Source organism: Equus caballus, chromosome 7 (genome assembly GCF_041296265.1).
Source record: "Equus caballus isolate H_3958 breed thoroughbred chromosome 7, TB-T2T, whole genome shotgun sequence".
NCBI lineage: Eukaryota > Metazoa > Chordata > Mammalia > Perissodactyla > Equidae > Equus > Equus caballus.
The window spans coordinates 56,069,333-56,075,332 of NC_091690.1; positions in this window are offsets into that span (position 1 = coordinate 56,069,333).

Genomic DNA, 6,000 nt, shown 5'->3' on the forward strand with positions numbered 1-6,000 from the left:
GAGATAGGGAAAGGTCATGACATTGTGCCTAGTACATTGTAGAGCTCAATAAGTGGCCATTCTCTTCCTTGTCAGTGTGTTCACACGCCACAGAATGTAAAGAAATGAAGGCCTGCCTCCCAAGACTTTGCTTGCCAGGCTGACACACCACCACACCCTGGACAATAGATCCTTTAGGTGCTTCTGGCTCTTCTGTTCACCCACTGTTTTCCTCTTTCTGGTCTGTCAGGAGGTCTAGTGGATTTGAGTTGGATTTTCAGTAGAAGGCAATTCCTAGATAGGCTTGGAGAAGGTAGGCTGAAGATGGACTTTGAAAAGTTCACACAACTTTGATGTGAGCCACCTCCCAGCGGGGATGAGATGCCAATTTACTGTGGACTTGCTGGGTGAAATTTTAACAATTCTCAGGGTAAATAGTACTCCCACGTTGGGGCACTGGGTAATGATTTGAGACACCAGCTTCCAAATTATGCCCTGTTATTCAACGGCTTCAAGGCAAAACTGAACAATTTATTAGGAGCTTCACAGGAAGTCATGCTGGGGTTTTTGCAGAAGGATCTGGGGCTCTTAGCTTTCAGGGTCCTCATTACCAAGCCTAACGTTTCTTGAACAGCAAATTCCAAAAGAGGAATCAGATGAGAAACAGGAATAGAAACCATTGTCATTGGTTTAAAAGGTGTCACTTGATGTGTTTTTAAAAAATCATGATACCAAGAAGAGTTTGTGTGTGTGCTGGTTCTGAAGCCACCAGCTTTAAGTCCTTTAATTCCTTCCCAGCCATTCAAAGATGGAGCTGCACATGCCCATCCTTCCTCCATGTGTCCTCCATGAGGTAATAGGAAGGAAACCTGGAGCCAGACTCAGCTGCACATTAGAGATGATAATATCCGCCTCAGGGACGTTAGGAAGATTAAAGAGATGACTGTCCTTCTCTTTTCCCCAAAAGGATCTCACATCATTATTTACTTGCTATGGTAGAAAAAGAAGGAAATCTCTTGAAACGATGGCTCTTAGATTTTTTGGGAAGTCTACCATCATATATGTGTGTGTGTATGTATTTGTGTGTGTGTATGTATACGTATATATCTCCATCCTTTATATCTCTGTATTAGAAATATCTCACATGGTGTGTCACCTGAAGAGTCTGTCTTGCTTTGAATGCAATTTTTTTTCAGGAACCATGTCTAATTCTGTGTCCTCTACAATATTTGCCACAGACTTGCTTAAACATTAAAAATGAGACACAGACTCTTTGGATCAAGGAAGTATGTGAATAGCTTCCTCTCAATCCTTCCAGGATATCTGTACTCGAATTAGAGAAAAGGTTTGCACATCCTCTGGATTCCTGTCCCACTTTCCCCCATGATTCAAAGATCAAGGAAGAGCAATTGTGCACATTAGTTTGGTCTCACCCACTCTATCAGGCCCTAATTTTTTCCCATGGGTCTTTACGTAATTCAGTGGCCAGTCTGTCCTCTTCCGTTTTGAGTATGTTCTCATTACTTCACAAGCCAAGTGTCGCTGACTTTAGTGTCTTGCAGCTGGGTCATCTGTGTTATCTCCCTGCCTGCCAGTTCTATGGAAAAGAGCCAGTCTTTGCAAAAAGCTTTTAATCCCTTGGGCTGTTGAGTAATAATTTAAGGAATGTAGATCTGAGCGAGCATTTGGAGGCTCAGTAATGCCATGGTGAAGGCTCTCTCTCCTTCCCTTGTCGTTCCATTCCCCATCATTACATGAAGGTTGTCTGTCTTTGAACCCTCCTGGGAAGGAAATTTTTCTCCAACCTGTGAATATTTCTTTTTCAGTTGAAAGAAGGCACAACTGGCCACACGCTGATCACCTCAGCTCTTTTGGAAAGCATATTAAGCCTTTGGGGATTAGGCCTAACTCCCAAGGCAGCAACTCTTTTGGATTAGAATAAATCAAGAAAGCCCATTAGGAACTCCTTTCATAAGCCCCTCCTCTTGGAAATACCTCCACCTCCAGCTGCATTCCTGGCTCAGTTGAAGGTCTCCCATCCATGTCATCCACCTAGATTCTCCAGGGAGATTGAAATCCCCTGCCTCATAGGGTCCTCTCAGATTGGATTTTAAAAGATGTAGCAATATCTAAAAAAGACATATTTAAAGCAAAAGTGTACTAAAGATTGAAAATTAAAAAGATGGAAAAAGATACGGCAGGCAAATTGAACAAAAGCTATGACAACAATTTTAACATCAAAACAATTATAAGGTGAACATGCCATTAAAAGGCAAAGGATGACAAACACTAGTAATGTAATTTAGAAAAGGTATTATGATCATGGATATGTACGTGCTAACAATATAGCCTCTAAATATGTAAGGCAAGTGACAGACTAGAAATAGATCAATAGTTTTAGTTGGAGATTTTAAGATACACCTTTCAGAAAAGGATAGATCAAGCAGTCAAAAAGGGCAAAGATGTAGAAGATTTCAATAATATAATTAATTTTGATCTAGTAGATAAGTGTAGATCTTTTCACACAACAGAGGGTAAACATTTTTTAAGAGCACACATGGAACATTAATAAAAATTGGCTTAAAATTTTTCAAATTCGATGCAAAATATAAACCCATAGATTCAAGAAGCTCAACAAACTCTAAGCAGGATAAACATAAAGAATACCTCACATAGGCCTCTCAAGGCCAGATCGCTGAAAACCAAAATAAATTGCCCTAGGGGTAGAAATCAGATGGGCGTCAAACGTCTTTAGCATTTAGCACCAGAAGAGCAATGCTGACAAAGTTCTCAGGAGGAAAAAGCCTGACCCAAGAGCTCTTTTGCATTTTGCCTTTGTATATAGTTCATTTAACAAATATATATATAGTGCACCTACTGTGTACTAAGTACTGTTTTTGGCACTAGAGATGCACCAATGGGCAAAACAGACAAATATTTCTGTCTATGTAGGGTACACTCTAGCAAGGAAATGCATCCGACTAAGACTTATATATGAATGTAATATGTAAACATTGATAATATATTTCTCACGAGCATTATATGAAGAAACTTCAGGAGGATAAAGTCCAAGCAATCAAGAGATAAATGGAGAAACTACAGCAAAAGAATTTGCTACTGAATGAAAACAGATCAACTGTGGAAATTAGGGTTATAGAAATGTTGTAACAGAAGTTGGAAGTGAGAGGAAACGGTAAGAGATGGCATAAGTATTGTCCTTTCTTACTCTTTTATTATTAGGAGTAAAAATTATTTAAAGCTGATAATATACTTTATAAGGGTAAGTACTGAAGGAATAAATAGAAATAATCAGCTGATTTGGTGGAGAGGGAGGTAGAGGAAGTAAAAGCATACTATTATTGTGTCATTGCTGATATATGGTGTTAGGAGATAGAAGCTAAAGAAATAGAGGATTCATAAATGAAGTAAACATTTAAAGGTAAGACAAAATACAAACTTCTAAAATGGTCAGAACGCATACACAGGCAAAGAAAACTAGTCATAAATTGGTAGTTGTTTTAAAGCATTGATGGAAATAGACATTATAATGTAAAATATGATGACAGAAACAAGACCATACAGCTATCATGTCTGTAAATGTAAATGGCCTAGACATACTTATTTAAAGAAAAACAATCAAATTGGATTATAAAAGATTCACCATAAAAAAAAGATAAACCTTAAAGTGATTTACACTTTGATGTCGAAACAGTTGAAAATAAAGAATGGGCAAAAGTATGTAAGTGACACATCTAGAAAATAACAATACCATTAAAAGTGTGGTGAGAGGAGAAATCATAGCTTTACTTATATCTATAACCATGAAAAAGTGAAATTGTCAGGGAAACAAAAAAGCAGTGGTCACATCCTCATTTAAAGTTGAACGGGAGCAAAAAGCATAAAAGACAGGAGACATGATGATAAAGTGTATAATTCATAATGAAGATCTAAAAATTATACAACTAATAAAATAAATTTAAAAAATTATGAATGTGTTCAAAATGATCAAGTTTTTCTTAAACTTTAGGAACTACAGGGGTAATAGAAACATATTAGTAAATGGAGACTTTAGCTCATCACTTTCAGCCCAGGTCAGAGCAAAAGAGTTTGAAAAATAAGGGTTTAGAAGATCCAAACAGCATAATAAAATCGATCTGACTCATATATACCAAACTCTGACCCTAAAAAACAGAGGCTGTATATTTTCTTTCAAGTTCCAGAAACATTTACAAAAATTGTTACTTACTCTACTTCCTGTGAATTATGAGCTCCATGAGATGAGAAGGAAACTTGTCTGTCTTGTTAACCCTATTTCCCCAGGAACTAACAGAGGTGACCAATAAATATTTTTGAATAAGTGAACACATAATTCACAAAAGAAAAATATAAATGGCTAGTAAGTCTATGAGGGAAAAAGAAGCCCAACTTTATAAACAAAGCTATTGCTGTTGGAATAAGAGTAGAATACATTTTACCAATCAAATGGCAAAACTTTAAAATAACATGCTATAAATGCTTTGTATACAACGCATACCTGGATAATGTGTCAACTCTGCAAAATGTCAAGGAGAATAGATAGCATAAATAGTTCTTCCCAGTTCCTAATCCCCTCACGCAAACATCCATGGTGAGCTATGACCTTGAGAAAATGCACAGCTTTGTGTTATGTCACATCCTAACTTTTGCTTTATTTCGGTGGGTGGCATGGCACCAGGCAGGATGGCGTATCATCTTGATGGGCCCACAACAGAGGTCAACCCACTTCTGAACCATCCCCAGGAACTCCCTGCTTAGCTGTTCTTACCTGTCACTGTCAGTTTGCCCCACTCTGCTGTTGTCTCCAAGGGAGTGTCTTCCCCCAGGCTAGCATTTAGCCTATTGCAAACATGTAAATTTGCTACATGGAACTCAGCACATTTTCATATAGCAATAAAGATGCATATTTCATGGTTGGATTTCCAGACTATCCCACAAAAACCTATTTGAATTTTAGAACCTCAGAGTTGGAAGGTCCATAGAGGTTACTAGTTCAATCTCCTACCTCTTCCTGTAACATCTTGATAGATTCTGATTAAGTTAGCATTGGGGAGCTTACAACTGGAAAAGATGGGTCCCAAATGCTGGTATTAAAAAAAAACAAAAAACAGGAGAAAAAGGATGTTAAAGAAGATTCCACATCCAAATGAGGATAGCTTACTGTATTTTCTCCTTCACGTTAGGCTCAGGATTTGACCCCCTGCCTTCTAGTCTAACTATCTGCAGTAATGAGAAGAACTAATCTCAGCTACGTTCAAAATGATAATTTGAGGGGCCAGCCCAGTGGCACAGCGGTTAAGTGCGCATGTTCCGCTTCTTGGCGGCCCGGGGTTCACCAGTTGGGAGCCCCGGTGCAGACATGGCACCGCTTGGCACGCCATGCTGTGGTAGGTGTCCCACATATAAAGTAGAGGAAGATGGGCACGGATGTTAGCTCAGGGCCAGGCTTCCTCAGCAAAAATGAGGAGGACTGGCAGTAGTTAGCTCAGGGCTAATCTTCCTCGAAAAACAAAAAAAAAGAATGATAATTTGAGTCCATGGGCATGAAGTAACCATGGGACAGGAGGCGGTGGCAGAGAGAAGGGGAAGATATTCCTATATCCCATCTCTTCACTGGATAAGAGTGATGACAAACCCAGATGTCATGTTAAACCCTCACAACCACATTAATTCCTGATGTGTTGGCTCAGACTATGATTATTTGAATAAAAACCTCCGGTTAATGATGGCGAGTTGAGCCCATGCTCCCTCCTGCTGATAAAACAACAGTACAGTAAAGGAAAAAGACAAATCCCAGGATGAAGAGAAAGGGAGCAGAGATAAGAGCAACAACATTCAGAAGATGGAAAGCAAATGGATGAGTAGTAACTGGCTTAGCAGACCTGAGAGCACTGAGTTACAAGCTAGCAATGGGAGTTCCAAAGAATCAATTCAACTTTCACTGCAGATCCCCATAAAGCTCAGGAACTGATATCACCAGGTTCT